General features: G+C 47.7%; 1 protein-coding gene across 1 annotated transcript in view; it reads left to right on the forward strand.

The window, feature by feature from the left end:
• Nucleotides 1–19,863, forward strand: part of Nsf (N-ethylmaleimide sensitive factor, vesicle fusing ATPase) — a 594,435-nt gene that overhangs the window by 413,159 nt on the left and 161,413 nt on the right. The gene's annotated exons all lie outside the window — the stretch shown is intronic.

Here is a 19,863-nt window from a genome sequence, read left to right on the forward strand (position 1 = left end):
CCTAGAACCCCAGTACTTTGAGAGTCCGAGGCAAAGAGGATCATGTATTTCAGGTCAGTCTGGGGTACATAGAAAGGCCCTGTTTGAAAAACCTAAGGGCTCGGCGGGTGTGTGTGTGTGTGTGTGTGTGTGTGTGTGTGTGTGCAACCAGAGGCACAGTAATCCCAGCTCTTCAGGAGGCAGAGAGTCTCAGAAGATAAAGTGGAAAGCAATCAAAGTCGACACCCAATATCAAGCATTGGCTTACACACATATGCAATACATGTAACACACATGCAAAACACACATGTAACACACATGCAACACACGTAACACATGCAACACGCACATACACAAAAAACGAGAAGTTATCTCATTCACATGCAGAATCTACAAAAAAAGAACAGAAAAAAAGTTGCTCTCTTGGAAGCTGAGAATAAGAATACAGGTTTCCAGGAAGCGGGGAGAGAAGCAAGGTGGGGGGAGGTTGACCCACAGGTGTTAAATTACAGTACACACAGTGAGTTCTGGGGTGCAGTTGCACAGTAGGGTGAATAAGATGAGGGAGAAAATGTAATATGGGTTACAAAAAGCCAGAGAAGAAAGACCTGGAAAATCTTCGGCATTTCTGATTTAAGCGTGTGTGTATAGAAACGTCCCAGGGAGCCCCACAAATGTGTCTATCTTTTATATTTGCACTCATAGCTCACAAAATAAATTTAATTGAACTTTTAAAAATTTTAACGCTTTGACCCGTATTTCAAACGTAGCAGATGGAACACATGATGACTTGATGACTTCTTTCCTGCAGAAACCCTACTAAAACGTGACGTAAGCAAGGGATAAAAGGTGGGGGTTGGGAGGTCTGTCCACAAGAAGAAAAAAAAAATGAGGGAAAAGCTCCAGGAGAAGATCGAAGCTGTCCACAGATTTTTGAAGCTGGGAGGCAGGGGAGGAGGCATCATGGGCACCGAGGCATTGGAAGACCATGTGCCCACACAGGGGAGACTAGCGAGGATGGAGCCAAGATAAGCTGTGGAATCTTGGCAAGGCCTGAAATTTCAGGCACCGGGCACTGCAGAGACAGGAAGGAAGTATACAAAGGAAGACTGGGCGACTTGTCTGAAGTTGGTATAAGGAGCATACAGGGCACACCTGTAATCTTAGCACTCAGGGGAGGTGGAGGCAGGAGGGTCAGGAGTTCAAGGTCATTCTTAGCTACGTAAAGAGTTGGAAGTCATTTGAGATGTGTGAGACAATTGTTCAAACAAAGGAAAGAAGTTGAACATGCCAAGTTCCCCTTTCCATTCAGTTCAGTCAAGTGACCCACCTTTCTCTAACCTAAGAAGTCTATTTGGTGGAAAAACTGAGGGTCTAAAGCCACAAGAACAGGAAGAGCAGAAAAGAACAGCACCTGCCCAGAAACCAGAAGACTAGATAAATCTTTCTGCTGCAAGCTCATACCTCCCACCCCGCCTCAGCCTCCAGGCCACGTTCCTCCCTTCCCATCTTAACCCCCAGGCTACAACAAAGCCCTGGGAAACCAGAACTGCACTCTGTTCTCACCCAAACCGTCCCCTCCAGATAGAAGTTTATGGGCTTCTGGATTCTTAATTCTTTTTATTGGTAGGCCTTATCCTGGTGCTTAAAGTCTTATTTGTTTATGCTTGCATGCATGGACGTATGCCTCTATGTATGCTCGCATGTGCTGGGGGGATGCCTGTGCACCCATGTGGAGGCCAGAGGAGGGTACCAGGGGTCCTCTGTCACTCTCCATTGTTCCTTTAAGACTGAGTCTCTCCTTCAAGACCTGGGGCTTGCATTTTCATGGTTTGGCTAGCAGCCAGCAAGCCCCAGTGGTCCTCAGAGCTGGGTTTACAGGTATGTGTAGGATACCTGACTTGTTCTGTGGCTGCGGGGATCTGAACTCTGATCCTCAGTAAGCACTGAGCCATCTTTTAAGCCCCTTACCTTGATTTTCTAAATTGATACATGATTGCACCTACTTTTAGGGTACAATACAATATGTGTGTGTTCGTGTGTTCACAAGTGTGTTCACACCCGTGCATGTGTGTGTGTGTTCACACCCGTGTATGTACCAGAGGCCAATCTCAGGTGTCATTCCTCAGACACTGTCCCCTTCTTTTTGGAGACGGCTGGTCTTTCACCGGCCTGGGGCTTATTGAGCAGGCTAGGCTCACTGGCTAGCAAGCACCAAGAACGTTCTTGCCTCAGCCTCCCCGGTGCTGGGATTACAACTGTACATATACCACATATCCTTGGCTTCTTTTTCCGTGCGTTCTGGGGCTTGAATGCAGGCTCTTATGCTCTTACTGCAAGCACTTGACTAGCTGAGCTCTCTCCCTGGACCTTACTATATGATTTTAAAAATATATTTCTTTGCATTATTTTTAATTGTATGTATGTTTTGGGAGTAGTATGTGCATGTGAGCAAAGGTGCTTGTAGAAGTAAATGGCGTGGGACCCCCCTGTAACTGGAGTTACAATGAGCCACTCGACAAGGATGCTGGGAATCAAACTAGTCCTGTACAAGAGTAGAAAGTGTTATTTCTGTTTTTCTTTTTTTTTTTTGTTTTTTGTTTTGTTTGTGTTTTTTTTTTTTTGTTTTATTTTGTTTTGTTTTTGAGACAGGGTTTCTCTGTATCTTTGGAGCCTGTCCTGGAACTAGCTCTGTAGACCAGGCTGGCCTCAAACTCACAGAGATCCGCCTGCCTCTTCTTCCCGAGTGCTGGGATTAAAGGTGTGCACCCGGCTGTAGAAAGTGTTCTTAGCCACTGAGCCATCTCGAGTGTAATGTCCTACTAGGTGTACACCATGAATAATCAGCAAATCCGGGTGATTCACGTGCCCTCACTGCTCACGTGTGTCACTTAATTGTGTTGTAGACAGCCAAAACCCTTTTTTTTCAGCCATGTTGAAACACAGAGTAAATTACTGCTAGCTCTAGTCACCCTACTTCACTGTAGAACATCAGACTCTTTTCTCCTCTCCTATTCCTACCCAATAGTCCCAGGGACATAAAATGGCCTCCAGAAAAGACTCACTGCAGCTGACACTGGGGATCCCCCCCCAAAAAGGCCAGGACCTCTGGCTCTGAGGATGAACTTCAGCAGCGGCAGACGCACCCCTGCAGAGACTGTTTGATTTTAGTGTGTTAGTCTGCGTTCGTTACTCTCGATGCTGCAGAAGATAGCCAAGAGCTGGGGGAACATCTCCAACATAAAAGACAGAAGCTGGGGCAGCACAGAGAGAAACCTGGCCAGGCCAGGCCGGAGGGTTGATCGCAGAAGACAAAAAGCCAAAAGGAGATGTGTCACTCAAGAACCCAAGGAAAGACTGTAGCGGCTGGAGTCATTCAAATCAGGGTGTGGTGAAGGGCGCTTGTCTCTGAAAATGCATTAAAAACAAAACGAAAACTACTGGCTTAGGGCTGAGAGAGGACTCAATAAAAGACTTGCCCTGCAAGTACAGGGACCTAAGTTCAATACCCAGAACCTATATCTGTATAAAAAAGGCCGGATGGTGGAGGCGCGTGCCTTTAATTCCAGCACTCGGGAGGCAGAGGCAGGCAGATCTCTGTGAGTTCAAGGCCAGCCTGGTCTACAAGAGCAAGGTCCAGGACAGCTAGGACTGCTAGGACTGTTAAACATAGAAACCCTGTCTCAATACACACACACACACACACACACACACACACACACACACACACAAAAAAAAAAAGGGCCGGACCTAGTGGTGTGTGTTTAATAATCCTAGCTCCTGGTAGACAGAGACAGATGGGCGAATCCCTGGGGCTCACTGGGCAGCTAGCTTAGCCTATCTAGTCATGTTTCAAGCCAATGATAAACCTTGTCTCAAAAACAAAAACAAAAACAACCCCCTCCAAAAAAAAACCAACAAAAAACAAAAACCGTGAATGCTGTCTATTATACATTGTATAGGTAAACTCCATGTGCTGCTGTTTGAGCTCACTGAGAAGCTGCCTCTGCAAGCACAGTTGCTCTGCTCCCATTTCAGACTGAAGCCTGTTTGTCTCTAGGTGTCCTCCAAGGTCCCTAGCCTGTGCATGGACTGGCCCCTGACTCTGTGATGGGGATGTAAGCGGACAGCAAAACAGCCCAAGAGGGATGTCACTGTGCCCTGGAACTCTGCTAGAAGGGAAGCCATTCCCACGGAGGCTGCTTCTCTTCACCCCAGGACACAAAAGTTCAGCCAAGGCGAGAAAGCTGTGCCAGGAACTCGAGCCGGCTGCCTCAACTTCCCCAGGTGGTTTCTGCTGGATGTCACGTGCTCCTGACTTGTTGCTGTCATCTCTTCCTGCTGCTGTTTGTTCCTTTGCTTGGAAGCATGACCCAGGGGGACACTGATCTGCCCAGGACTCCCTCTTAGAAACTCCAGATGGCTTAAAGAGACCCTAGTTGATTTCTACTGAATGCTTCGAGAACCCAATTTAATGATGCTTTTCTGCCTATCTAGCCACCTATTCATCTGCTACTTGTTCTTTGTTTCTTTACGCTGGCTTGCTGTGTATTTCATAAACTCACTTATTCAAAACCAAAAATAAGGTTATCATAGAATCTTCTCCAGGTGTCTAAAGAATAATAGCCAGGGTTGTTCTTTGGTCCACACATACACACACGCACACACATACACACACACACACACACACACACACACACACACAGAGACAGAGACTGAGACTGAGAGAGAGACAGAGATTCTCTTACTGTAGACAAATAAAGTAAAATATTAATTTTATGGAGCAAATTTTCAATGATACAAAGTGTGTGCATGTAAGTGTGTATATGTGTGATACACATGCACAAACATATGAGCAAGTTTCCATCTTGGCCTCTTCCGGCCTTTTCAGCCGTCTCTCACCGCCATCTCCCTCACCATCCCTGCACACTGCCCTCCTTCCTTGCCCTTGTCCCTTCCATTGTCCCTGTCTCCCCCACTGTCCCCTCCTAAATCGGTCCCTACACAAGGCAGGACTCTTCACCCCTTCGCTTGTTAAATCACTTTCTGTTCCCCGCTCTCCATTTTAAGAGCAAAACAAGCAGAACGCTTTGTTTTTGCATCACCAAATCAAATGAAGATGCTTTTGTGCCTCTCCCTCTGTGGCCTCTGTGCTGTCCCCCTGGATTTCTGCCTGGGAAGCCCTGTGTTCCTCCCCCTCCAGTGGGAAGAGTTTAAGATATGTAGGTTGCCTCAAATGGGAACAATAGGCTTAGCTAGTTGGAGCTCAGACTCGGCATTTAAAGACCAATCCAAGCTGGTCTTTTCTAATTATTAGGAAAGAAAAAAAAATTTAGATTTCTGGAATCCAACAGAAGGCCTCGTTGCTCTAGATCCTTCCATCCAGCTGGCTTTTAATAAAAACACTAACCCTTGCAAGCATGTCTGTGACTCTATGCCAAGCTTCTAACAGGATGAGATACTGTCAATACACGTGCAGAGGAAGGTGGCGGCCACCCCTGTCAAATGCACAGACAAACCTGTCCAGCTGTTTGTTTCAAGAATGCATTATCTATGGGATAGGAGACACTAGATAAGTAATGATCTCTCTCTCTCTCTCTTTCTCCATCCCTCTGTTTTCTTGAGGCCAGAGATCAAGAGATCTAGCTCTGACTAATCTGGAAATCACTGTGTAGACCAGACTGGCATCAAGTTTATAGTGAGTGATTCTCCTGCCTCTGCCTCCTGAGGGCTGGGATTCAGGCATGTTCTGCCATATTGGCTTCCAATAATGGTCTTCCGGAGTGACAGCAGTGGAAGGAAACGGGCAGATAGCGTCAGAGGCTCTCACAGGAGGCGCCGCTCCTCTGTCCTGGAGCACCGAAGAGAAGGAGGCACCTGGGACCCTGGCAGATGCCAGCAGCCGAGGGTAGGAAAGGGCAGGCTCTGCGGAGGACCAGCATGTCCAAGGACACTGAGGTGTGTAAGAGTATCCTTTGTGATTCTCGGGGATGTGGCGTGATTCCACAGAGCTCCCCAAGCCTCTACGGCGCCTGTCACTTGCAGTGTCCGGCCCAGCATCATAAATGTTGTTCTGTGAGGGATGGCTCTGTCCTTTGCTCCCTCGTTAAGAAGCTTTGGGAAGTGAAAGCTATACCAACAGCCACCAGCCCCAGACTCAGCTCTGATGCCCAATCTGCTCTCCTCTTAGGAGAGAAAATCCCAGCTGCCCCTGGAGACTGAGAGTGAGGTAGCCTTGTCTCTTGCTGTGTACTGGCTGTCCCAGTCTTCAGGGCCTCTCTCCAGGCCGCTCTCCCCTATGGCAGAGCCGCAGTGCCTGTAATTTGCTCAGTGTAGGCTTCACCATGGAGACTGGGTGCCGCCCTCAGGGCCCTGCAGCTCTCCAGTTAGGAAACTGCGGTTGGAGGTGGTGGTCATTTCCTCTCTCCACTGAGGGTCAACACATGACCCTCAGAGTCCGATCCCATTATTTGCTTTGCAGAATAAAATGAGACAGTCAGCTTGCTGCCTGGTGCCCAGACGACTGTCACAAAGCCCCTGGGGGTCAACACACAAATGGTGGGTTGGCAGAACCCTACCAAGAAGTCTTCCTCCACAGGACCCACCATCCCTTCTCTCTTGCACCCTTCCTCAGTGGCTAGCGTGATCTGCTCCCTCTGACCCCATTATACCTGCTCCTCATTGAATAGCAGTTCACCACTAGGAAAGCAGCCGTGCTCAGTGCAGCACCATGCACGCTGCATGCAAGAAGGTGTCATCTTCAGTTCACACGGAACAGGAAGGGCTCTGGTTCCAAAACCCTACTCTTTAGACTGGACCTATAAGGTCTGCCTTTGAGTTCTGAGCTCCACACAGGACAATGGCCCTTTCTGCCTTAAAAAGAAAACATGTATCTATTCATCTATTTCTCTGTCTATCATCTATCTATCTATCTATCTATCTATCTATCTAATCATCTATCTATCTAATCATCTATCTATCTATCTAATCATCTATCTATCTATCTATCTATCTTATCATCTGTTCATCTATTTCTATCATCTATCTCTATATCTATCTACCTGTCACCTATCATCTATCTCTCTATATCTATTTATCATCTATCTATCATAGCATCTACCTATCTATCATCTATTTGCCATCTATCAATCATCTATCTATCTCTATCTATCTATCTATCCATCCATCTAATCTATCTGTCTATCATCTATCATAGCATGTATCTATCTATCTATCTATCATCTATATCTATCTATCTATCTATCCATCCACTCATCTATCTAGCATGTGTGTGCATACTCACCTACTACACTGTGCACATGGAGGTCAAAGGACAACTTGAAGGAGTCATTTCTCTCCTCCTACCATGTTGGTTCCTGGGATTGAACTCGCATCCTCGGTGCTTTGAACAAAGCCCTTACCTCCACGATCCGGCTCACTAGCCTAGGCCTTTTTGCCTTTAGCATTGGCTCACCTCCTTCCTAGACTGCCTAGCTTAAGCATGGTTTGGAAAGGAAGTCAAAATAAGAGGGTTTCCCAGTGTAGACTCCCATGTAGCTAAGAGGCTCCCCAGGGATTGAGGGGAGTGCAGACACACTGCCTGCTCCAGTTCCCACCAGTCAAATGTGGGTTAATTGGTTCACTTTTGAGGGTGGACAACCTGTCAACAAAGGATCTAGCAAGTGGAGCCTGGGCAGGAGGAGAGTCAGGCGGGACCTTCAGCCCCATCCACTGGGTAGAACAGAAAAAGGAGATGTAAGAGAATCTTGGTTCTAGGTAACTGGCCCTAGGAGAAACCAATTGTGACTGCTGGGGATCTTGAAGGAGGGACACATACCCAGGACATATAGCGCTTGAAATACAGCCTCTAAAACCTCTTGAATGTCATCATCAGAGCAGCCCCGGGGTTACTTCTTCCAGCATTCACCAGGCCACAGCGCCACCTACAGGGAAAGCCCCGAATCAACTCCAGGACGTATTAGGACCAGTCCCAAGGGTCTGTAACAGGCAGCTTTATGTGATGATTGTGGACAGCAAACACAGAGGGGAAAAAAAAGTCCATCATCCGGGCCTCGCCCTTTCCAGCAATCCTGCCTGTGATTTGGGCAGGTTTTACTCTGTCCGTTTGACAGGTAGAGAAACCGGACTCCTGACAGCTAGAACCAGCCAGCTGACTGATGGCAGAACCAGGCAGGATTGCAGCTGGGACCTTTGCTAGACATTTCTGTGTTCTACCGTCTCTCCCCACACAGAAAACAAGAGAAGAGAGACATGTGGTAGGTGGGAAATGGAACAGAGATCTGAGGGTTGGAGGGTCTCAAGAACCAGAATTTGAGTCGCACGACAAGCCCCACCCACTCCAGCCGGGGAGTAGAGCGGTCCCCAGACAGAACAGCCAATTATAACACACAGAAAAATCGAGCTGCTTAGGATTGTCGAGGTGGGGCGCATAGATTTCTTTTTTCTAAACGTCTCAAAAGCTGGCAAGATAATTGAGGACATTATATTTTTTCCCGTCCAGAGCTTGTCTCAGTAACAAGCCCTTGTCAGCCAGAACTCGGAGGCCAAGGTTGTCTTCCCTAATGGGGAGGAGATACATAAGCTGTCTAAATTCACCAATTTTCCTGAAATATAAAACCTACAATTTCCTGAGCTATGTTGTTACTCGGCCATCCAGATTCCCGAGTTCATATTTAAGGACTGTCAGGAGGAAAGCTAGCTGCCCAGTCTGGTCAACACTGCTAGTGTGTGTTCAATTAGTCACTGGTGAAGTGTCCACCCTGAGAGGTTCACGGTGAGTGCACGCTCTGGGACACCTCCCGCCACTGTTCTAGTCTGCTTTTCTGTTGCTATGACAAAGCACCATGACCAAAAGCAACCTCGGGGAAGAAAGGTTAGCTTGTTCTTCCAGGCCCCAGTTCATCGTTGAGGGAGGCTGGGACAGACACCTAAGCAGGAACCAGAAGCAGAATTCAGGGAAGAATGCTGTTTGCTGACTCGCTTGCTGGCTCGTGTTTTCTTCTTGTTTAAATTTTTAAAGATTTGCTCTTACTTTATTAGGTAGATGTGTTTGTGTGAGGGTGTGCGGTGTGCGTGCTGATAGCTGAAGAGACCAGAAGGGGGCATCGGATCCTCTGTAGGTGGCGGTCACAGGCAGTTGTAAAAGGCATGATACGGATGCCGGGAACCAAGCATTGGTCTTCCGGAAAAGTCCTTTCTCCAGCCCTCAGCTACCTTTCTCACACAGCCTAGGGATGGTGCTGCCCACAGTGGGCTGGGCTCTCCCACATCAATCATCAGTGAAGACAATCTCTCACAGACATGGCCACAGGCCAATCTTATCGAGGCACTTCTTCAGCTGAGGGTCCCTCTTTCCAGGTGACTCTTGGCTGTGACAAGTTGGGAATAAAACCTAACCAGGACAACCACCCAATTTATACATCCCAGCAGTTTATTCTGGGGACAGAATCCTGTTGCTACAGTCCCCAGGCAGATAGCAATGTTACCCTGATGACATTCTAACTGGAAGGCAGAGCTGCCTGCCAGCTGGCACTTCCTCCCGTATCTATACATGGAGCCTTCCGAAGTCTTTGGACTAGCCCCCAGCAACTGTTTTTTGACCATCTATCCTGCAGCTATGTTTCACTAGCTCACAGCCTTCCATAATTATGCTCCCCAATTAGCCAACAGCATCTAGTAATTGCCCACTGCATATACACCCCTAGGATGTTTGCTTAGTGGTGCGAAGAAAATATATGCTTCTTTGGGATGCTGGTCTCCTTGGGGTCTTCAGTCAGATGACTAGATAATACACACGGAACAGTCACTGTGTACAAAACACATGTCTGGGAACACACAGATCTGAGAATGGATGCCCACTGGAGAATTCCTGTAGTTGGTTAAAAATGAGAAAGAAAACAAGTTCTATTGTTCTGGGGTCTTCTCTCTTTCACTCAGCCAGGGGAATGCAGACTACTTTGATTTTGAAGCCTAGGGGGTTTTAGCACAAAAGATGACAATCTGCTATACTGATGATTTTTTTCTTTTCTTTTCTTTTTTTAGTTAATTTTTATTGAGCTCTACATTTTTCTCTGCTCTCCTCCCTGCCTCTCTCCTCCCCACTTTAACCCTCTCCCAAGGTCCCCATGCTCCCAATTTATCAGGAGATCTTGTCTTTTTCTACTTCCCATGTAGATTAGATCTATGTATGTCTCTCTTAGGGTCCTCATTGTTGTCTAGGTTCTCTGGGATTGTGATTTGTGGGTAGTTTTCTTTGTTTTATGTTTAAAAACCACTTATGAGTGAGTACATGTGATAATCGTCTTTCTGGGTCTGGGTTACCTCACTCAATATGATGTTTTCTAGTTTCATCCATTTGCCTGCAAAATTCAAGATGTCATTATTTTTTCTGCTGTGTAGTTCTCCATTGTGTAAATGTACCACATTTTCCTTATCCATTCTTTGGTCGGGGGCATTTAGGTTGTTTCCAGGTTCTGGCTATGACAAACAAAACTGCTATGAACATAGCTGAGCATATGTCCTTGTGGTATGATTGAGCATCCTTTGGATATATACCCCAAAGTGGTATTGCTGGGTCTTGAGGAAGGCTGTTTCCTAATTTTCTGAGAAATCTATGCTGATGATTTTAAGGTAAGGCTCGCAAAGACCAGGGAGAGCATCTACTGCAATGGCCCTTCTTCTACTGAAAGACCCACCAAAGGGGAAAACAGTGGTCTTCACCCTCTTCTCTGAGGGTTCCTCAGACTCATACCCCAGGAAGAGAAACTAAGGGATACCACCATGTCCATGCCTGGGTGGACCATCTCAGGCTATTGTTCATATCCCAGAGCCATTTCCACCTCCAAAGAAAAATATCCAGGGGGCAGTGGAGATGGTTTAGTGGTAAAGTGCTTGCTGGCAAGCTTGAGGACTTGAGTTCAGATCCCTAGCAACTATGTAAAAGCGGGACACAATGGTGGGAGACAGGAGGCTCCCTGGGCTTGCTCATCAGCCAATCTTGTCAAATCCAATATTGGCCTATATATGCACATGTGTGCACACACAAACACCCACAATTGCACACACACAGCCAGATATAAACACACACACATGCACACACACTACCAGATATAAACATACACACTACCAGATATAAACACACATGCAAGTATCCATCCTTAGGCCCTTTTGTTCCCCCTAAAATTTGTTTATCATCCAAATGATCTACCTCCTCCACCTGCCTCTGCCCTCTGAAATAGACAGATGTGAAGCCCTCTTCCCACTTGCCTGTTCATGTTAGATCCACATACGCCTGATAAAACTGTCTATCAGCCGTATTTATTTATTTGTAAGCCCGTTCCAGTGAGCCTTCTAAGGCTCAGGTTCCTCTCATCCACACATCTTCACTAATTAACTGTATTTGTTGAACACCCATCTCTCCCAGCGTGGCCCCGGGAGAGGGTTTTACAAAAGCACGGGCTCTTTCCTCAGATTTGACAGCACAGTAGGGGAGGCTAGATCCAATTTTTTAAACATGCAAATTGCAGAAAGGAACAGAGGCACCATCAGGAGTGATGAGGAAATTTGGCTCCTGGGAGATTGTCAGAGAGACTCTCCCCGCTGGAAGGGGAGCGTTGTGTGCAGGCTCACCTGCCTGTTGCCAGTCTCTGTGGGCAGCAGCTCAGGAAAGGGAAGGGAGCCTCTCTGGACCTAATGCTGTGCTCCTCATAGGTAACAAGGGAACTCCATCTGGAATGACTCCCTTCTCTCTACTTCCAGATCTTTCCCAGAGATCCCGGCTGTTAACTTTCTGGCTTCCCCTGCTCCAGTGCTCAGCCACTGTTCTGCCCCTGCCCATCCATGGACACATTTTGGCGTCTGCCTTCCCGTGTGAAGTCATTGGTTATTCCAAATCAAGGCCTTGCTCACCCAGCTGGTCCTAGGAACCTCCACTCCTGCAGGTCTTGGAAGGCTGAACTCTTGTCCGACCTTAGCGGTAGGACCCGCCAGGCAGGAGAGCGTGAAGATGTGCAGCCGTCTTAATTCAGAGCTGTGGCTGTGTAGATTTTAAGAGGACCTGCGTAGGAAACTAAAGAACAAATAACAAGAATAGGTGGCTCGGGAAGTGTTTACAAAATAGAAATATGTGTAAGAAATAAAGCGCGGTGTTTCAAACTTAGTAAGTGTCCAGTGAAAGTTGTGTGATATTTTATTTTATTTTATTTTTCTACACAGAATTTCTCTGTGTAGCCCTGGCTGTCTTAGAACTTACCAGGCTGGCCTCAACTCACTGAGATCCACCTGCCTCTGCCTCTGCCTCTGCCTCTGCCTCTGCCTCTGCCTCTGCCTCTGCCTCTGCCTCTGCCTCTGCCTCTGCCTCTGCCTCTGCCTCTGCCTCTGCCTCTGCCTCTGCCTCTGCCTCTGCCTCTGCCTCTGCCTCTGCCTCTGCCTCTGCCTCTGCCGGGATTAAAAGCGTGCGTCACTATTGCCTTGGCGAGAACTGGGTGTTGTTAATACTGTTGCTATTGAATCTCAGAAAAACGACCCCGCAGTGAGATGCAAGTGTAAAAAAGATGAAAAATTTCATAACAAGAATAACAGAGATACGGGCTGGGGAGATGAGTCAGGTTAAGAGCACTGTCTGCTCTTCCAGAGGTCCTGAGTTCAATTCCCAGCAACCACATGGTGGCTCACAACCATCTACAGTGAGGTCTGATGCCCTCTTCTGGCACAAAGGGCAAATGGATAGGTGCAGATATCAAATACTCATATACTCAAAATAAATATTTTTTTAAAAAAAGAATAACAGTGGTAGACTCAAGATGGATGGTAAGACAGATAGAGGACAGACAGAGGACACAATATTAGTAAGAGTCTGAAATAATTTAACATCCCTTTTCTCCTAAAATGACTTCCTTTTATTTTTTGGGGGGAGGGAGGGAGCAGGTCTGAAACAGGGTTTCCCTACACAGCACAGGCAGGCCCTGGAGTCGCTGCAACCCTTCTACCTCAGACTCCTGAGTGCTTGGGTGACAGATGTATTCTGCTACGTTTATTTTCTTTATTAAAGAGAACGTGGCTAGGCATGGTGAGATATGCCTGTGATCCCAGCACGATGGCTGGGAACTTAAGGCCGCCCTAGGATAAATGGGAAGTCCTTGTCTTGAAAATAAGGAAGGAAGGAAAGAAAGAGAAGGAGGGAGAGAAGAGAAAGGGAGGCAACAGAAAGGGTAGCAAAAGATACTACATCCATGACTGTAGGGAGGCTGTGACCCAGGATAGCTGACACACTGCCCTGCCTGAACTCGGTTCCCTTAATATCATCCAGAACTTGACAGTGTGACTGTAGAGCCCTTGCTGCTAAGTCCTGGGAAGCCGAGAAAGCTAAGGTAAATGGGAATGAGCGAATGTTGCCCAGCTTGAGGAAGATGGAGAGAAGATTCTGGAATTACGGAGCAGATGTCTTCTCTGGGTGCTGGAGGTGGAACCCAAGTCCTCACATGTGTAAAAGGGGACAGCCCCAGCCCTTGTTACACCTGCCATTGCTCTGTAACCAGATGAGCTCTGAGCCTTTATAAAACAGCAGGAACGAGTAATGAGCAGTGGAACTCACCGATTAGTTAAATTAACTTCATCTCCACTGATGATAGCTTGGTATTGGAGGCAACACCATATTGCATGCTCGCTTGTAGCAATGCATCTGACAGAAACTTTTAAGCAAAGGCTTACTGATTCCTTTTGTGTATGTATAAATGTTTGTCTGTATGCATGCATGCATGTGTGTGTGCCTGGTGTCCTTGGAGGTCAGATAGCATCGGGTCCCTTGAAACTGGAGGCACAGATGGATGAGAATTGCCTTGTGGGAATTGGGAACTGAGCCCTCCTCTGCAAGACCACAAGAGGTTCTCCACTGCTGAGCCATCCTCCAGTCCCACTGAAAGCACTTAATTTCTTTTTATATATATATATATTTTATGTGCTTTGGTGTGTTGTATGCATGCATGTCCGTGTGAGAATTCCCTGGAATTGGACTTACAGACAGCTGTGAGCTGCCATGTGGGTGCTGGAACTGAACCACGGTCCTCTGGAAGAGCAACCAGTGCTCTTAATCACTGAGTCTTCTCTCCAGCCCTCAAAAGTACTTTAATTTAAAAAAAAAAAAAGACTAATTTCTTTGTGTATGGGAGCTTGCCTGTGCCGTGGTGGACTCATGGAGACTGACTAAAGAACAACTTGTGAGAGACAGTTCTCTCTTTCTACCATGTGGATCCCAGGAATCGAACTAGGGTCCTAAGCCTTGGTAGAAACACCTTCACCCTCTGTGCCATCTCGCTGACTTCTGACAGACCTTTCAAGACTCCTGGGGAACAAGATGAAGACATAAGGACTGAGACTTAAACTCTGTTTAACCAACTTGAACAGGGCTGAATAACCATGTGTGCTCCCCCCCCCCCCATAAAGCACAGCCAGATATTTGAGATGTATCTGCTCCACGAACAAACTCAGCTGGGAGAGGCGTCTTTGGCAATGTCCAAGTCTCATTCAATATGAAAAGATGACTCGTGTGTCACGGTCTCAATTTGCAGAAGGTAAAACTTGGAGGGAGAACTGATCCATTCTACGGAGAGACACAAAACAGCAGCCAAAGGCTTAGGATGGGGGTGGAAGCTCAAATGAAATGAAGCAAATGCAAGTCATTCATTCGGTTCCTAAAATGGCTACACCCGCAGAGGAAGCAGACACGAGGCCGGGCCTCGCTCCCGAGCATGGGCAAGTTCACTGTGTCTTGTTAGTAGGAAGAGGCTGCTGAAGCACAGCTGCAGTCTCCGACTAGAGGAGGAGGGAGAAGGGAGCACAAGCTCGCCCATGCTGAGTGCTCCCTGTGTGCCTGCACAGTGCTGTGTTCACAAGCATGACTTCACTATGAGTGCGTTGTAGTTTCGATCCAAGAGGAAGCCCAGAGCTGAGGACGTGACTTGGTTGGCAGGGTACCTTGTGTAATATTTTGTTTGTGTTCTGACAAAGAAAGCTTGCCTGGAGTCAGAGGGTGGAGCAAGCTTCTAGTTAACCATTGAGGTCTGGAGGTCTTTACAGACAGGAGGCTGGGTGGAGGGAGGAGGTGATAAAGAGGGGCCTAGACAGGATCTCGGCCTTTTCGGTCTGACAATTGGGAGAGGTAAGAAGTGACTGTGGCTGCTCCTTCGTTTCTCTGATCTTTCAGCTTTGACCCTGCTATCTGATTCCAGGTGTTTATTGTTAAGACTAACTAGATTCACACTTCAGTACCTGCTTAGCCTTTCTGAGTCCTGAGTTCAAGACCCAGCACCACATAAACCTGGGGCACAATGGCCTATGCCTGTAATCTCAGCACTCAGAAGATAGAGGGAGAAAGATTAGAAGTTAAACATCAAGCCAGAGCGATGGCTCAGAGGTTAAGAGCACTGGCTGCTCTTCCAGAGAGTTCAATTCCCAGCAGCCACATGGTCTCACACCATCTGTAATGAGATCTGCTGCCCTCTTCTGGCCTGCAGGTGTATATACAGGCAGAATACTGCACATAATATATACATTTTTTTAAAAAAGTTAAAGTCATCCTCAACCATATATCAATTAGAGTCTAGCCTGGGCTATATAAAATTCTATTTCCCCCATCCCTGCAAAAATAAAAAAAGATTCCGAGGCCAGCATGGTAGTACATACATGTAATCCCAGCCCTTGGGAGACCAAGACAGATTGGGAGTTGGTGGACAGCCTGGGCTATGTAGTAGTAGATTGTCTAAAGTCAGCAAAACAAACCATGTCTACTGCATTGGAAAGGGGAAGGTCTGTTTTACATAGATTCAGTCAGTGGAAATACAGTGTGCAGAGTCAGAAGACTGGAGGCAATATTAGAAGGGACAGTAGAAAAGACCGTCAGTAAAAGAGGCTGCTGGGTTTTTAGTATTGTTTGTTTTGTGGGGGCAGAGTCTCACTGTGTATTCCTGGCTGGAGCTTGCTTTGTAGACCAGGTTGGTCTCAAACTAAAGTCACAGGCCACCACACCATTGGGTGTTTACACTTGTGAAACCCCCTTCGCAGAGGAAGGGAAATCAAGTTAGGCCCGTTGGAATGGAGCCCTAGTCCTGGCCACCGTGGACCTGAGCATCCCCCCAGAAGCCCTCTCCTCAGATGAATGATATCATCCATGTCTGGAACACAGGAACCAAGGATGGGGGGTACGTGGCCTGCCTGGCTCTGCTCCAGTTTAGGGTGAAGGGAAGGTGCGATCAAAAGACTGGAAAAAAAATGGTCATCAAGATTAAAGAAAACATAATTACATGTAATGGATGAAAGTTGATTGGATCCTTGTTTGAGGGGAGAAAATCCATTACAGAAAACAGAGGAGACAACCGGAAAGTAGATGGCAGTGGAAAATGACCGAGGATTTCCCCAAGTATGACAGTGAACTTGTAATCTTCTACTCTCTCTCCCTCCCTTCCTCCACACCGCACCCCTGCGCAACCTAGGCTTGCCTTAAACTCGTGACCCTCCTGCTTCAGCTTCCCGACATTGGTCTTGTGCCACTATCTCAGTGGAGACCTCTAATTGCCGCGCACCGCGCCCCTGGGTCTGTGCTCTGTGCGCTAGAACCCAGTTCGCTAGCGTCGGGCAAGGGGGCTGGAGATTAAAATACACAGACACACACAGACAGAGAGACAGCGACACGGGTCACCCTTGAATTCCCCAAGAATGCTCCCTTTATTGTGTTCAGGGGCAGATTATATAGAGATAGCCACGCCCCAGCCAAACCCACCAGAAACCACTCTCCTGCCATCAGCAACTCCTGAAGGTCTCGTGCTCAGAGCAGCTGTAGGTACTCAGATCAGGGGATTACAAGAAATTCAGGATCTGGGGTCTCACTGCTCCCAACAGTCTTGTGTGCCTTTTTAACCTTTATTTGGGTGTATGGGGTGGTGAGTGCAGTGTCTGTAAAGTCCAGAAGAGGGCACCAGATCCCCAGAGCTGGAATTATTGGCAGTTGTGAGCCACTTGGTGTGGGTGTGGGGGAGCAGTGTGTGCTCTGCACTGCGGAGCCATCTCTCTCTCCAGCCCCCTGAGCTGCTTCTGCTGAAGAAGGCTTGAATCCCTGCTGATGTTCTCAGGGAAGTGGAGGTTATAGAAGAAATGTGGCCAAAGTGAGCAGCAGTATTTACATAAAGATTTTCTCGATACTTTTAACTTCCATGTTTGAAATTTTTCTAATAAAAAATGTTGGGAGAGCCGGGCACTTGTTTGTAATCCCAGAAGAAATAGAGTTAAGAGGCAAGTCGGGGCTGGGTGGCAGTGGCCCACGCACGCCTTTAATCTCGGCACTCGGGAAGCAGAGGCAGGCGAATCTCTGAGTCCGAGGCCAGCCTGCTCTACAGGACAACAGTCTCCAAAGCTACACGGAGAAACCTTGTCTCAAATAAATAAATAACAAAACAAACAAAAGAGGCCAGTCGGGGCTGCAGAGCCAGACCTTGTCTCAAAGGAAAACTGTGGGGGGAAGAAGTGACAGGAGGTACTGGCAAACATGTACTGCCTGGGCCTCGAAGGTGGCAGGCACAGCAACACTGTGGATGCAGGCGTTGTGGCCTCACCTCTGCCTGCAGGGGTCAGCAGAGCCCCCAGCTGCTGTTTTCCATTCTGTTTCTTATCATTAGGTGTGGCTGCTTGAGGCCTTATCTGCTCTGCTGTTTAGCCACCACCAAATCAAGCTGAGCCCCCCAAAAGATTACGTGGGGAGACAGTGCACATTAGGACAACCCCCACAGCAACCCAGATGAAGTCCCAGGTCCCCAGAGGCAGATCTTTTTATTTATTTATGTTTTTGTTTTTCAAAAAAGGATTTTTCTGTGTAGTGCTGGCTGTCCTGGAACTTGTTCTGTAGACCAGGCTGGCCTCGAACTCATAGAGAACTCTGCCTCCTGAGTGCTGGGATTAAAGCCTGGCTTTAGAGATAGGTATTTTTAACCACGGTCACACAGCTGGCCTGTCATGGAGCAAGAATTTAAATCCTGTTGGGTCCATGACTGTACATTTCATACTTAATGAGGTATAACTTCTACACCATAAAACTCAGCCATCATTAAGAGGACAGCTGGATGCGTCTTCCCAAACTTCTGTGTAACCATTAACACAGCCCTGGCTCCGAAAGTTTTCCCTCTGCTTCCTTCTCGCGCTCCTGCCAGCTTCCAGGGCCAGCTGCCGTGGTCTTCTGTGGATTCTAGGGCAGCCGTGAGCACTCAGAAGAATGTGGGTCCCAGTGTCAGGGAGCTGCATTTGAACAGTGTCCAGGCGGCTCCAGCAAACCCCACTAACTTCTCCCTCCCTTCATTTCTTTACATCAGTGGATATGTAAGTGGGCATGCCATGGCACACACGTGGAAATCAGGGGATAACTTGCAGACCTTGTTTTCTTTCTATCACATAAGGGTTCTAGGGGCAGAACTAGGGTTCAGTCGTGCCTGAAGTACTCATCAGCTGCCCCCCCCCCCCTTTATTTTGAGAAAGGCTCTCAAGATGTAGCCCAGGTGGCCTGGAACTCTCAGCGGTACCCCTGCCTCTGCACCCCTACCCCATCGCTGAGATCACTTTATCTTTTTATACTTGAGTTTCTCCCTTTGTAATGCAGATGCCACTCATATGCCCGCCAGGGAAGAGAGGAGGCACACAGTGCTTAGCAGGAGAGCCACTGCACTGGGGCTGCCCTTGAGGCTCCTGACATCTTCTTACTGACCTCATGGCTTTCTCTTCTGATACTTACTTCACCCTTCTCTTCCAGAAACCCCTGTTTACAGGGTCCGGGGAGATGGATTCCCTACTACTTGGGAGCTCCATTGCTCATTCGGGCAGGGCGTTAGAGGAACTGGGGTAGAGCGGCAGCACCACCTAGTGGCAATGAGTAAAAGCAAGCTATACACAAGGGGTTGTGTGGAGGACAGCGTTCTAAGTCCCTGGACATGCCACACATTAAAGACAAGGGTGTAAATGATGGCCCACCAAATCTCCAGAGACTTGAACAGTGAGCTAGAGGTATAGAGGATGGGGGCGAGGGCTGCTGGTCAGTGACTGCTAAAAGCTCCACATTATCTTCTCTGTGTGCAGGTATATCTGTGAATCACGTGTGCGCCTAGTACCCTCAAAGACCAGACAAAGGTGCCAGGTCCCCTGGGACTGGGGTTACAGACAGTTGTTAGTTGCCATGTGGATACAACAACTTGAACCCGAGTCCTCTGGAAAAGAAACCAGTGCTCTAAATCACTGAGCTATCTCTCCAGCCCTGACACTGTCTTTCCTATAGAAAACTCTCAGGCTGGAGAGATGGTTCAATGGTTAAGAACTCTTCAGGGTTCGATTCTCAGCACCCACATGGTGGCTCACAACCATCTGTAACTCTAGTTCCAGATCAGACACCCGCTTCTGGTCTCTGAAGGCACCAGGCACACATGTAGTACACAGACATACCACCCAAACTCATAAAATAAAATTTAAGAAAGAAAAAGCTCTTCAAATCGCAGTATGGGTGCCACATCCATGCGTATACGGATCACCGCTGAACTGGACACTTCAAAGCCTCTCCAGAGCCTGTCATCTGGGCTTCCATGCACTGCAGGACGGTGTCTACCTGATGCCTGCCAAGGACGGTACGTCACTTTGGTCACACGAGGAACCTACTTTGAAACAAACCACACACACTTCCTGTCCTAACACTGGAAATATCCTCAACCACTGAGACATGATGTTTAACAATTCAAATTACATGTTCTGCAATACACTGGTGCCTCAGGCCCAACCACCCATAACGTCCCATATTCTGACACTCACAAAGACCTGTGCCCCCAGAAGCCCTAGGGCTGTTTC

This window comes from Alexandromys fortis, unplaced genomic scaffold (assembly GCF_014885135.2).
Source record: "Alexandromys fortis isolate MF-2015 unplaced genomic scaffold, M_Fortis_MF-2015_v1.1 scaffold_174, whole genome shotgun sequence".
In the NCBI taxonomy this organism is placed as follows: Eukaryota; Metazoa; Chordata; class Mammalia; order Rodentia; family Cricetidae; genus Alexandromys; species Alexandromys fortis.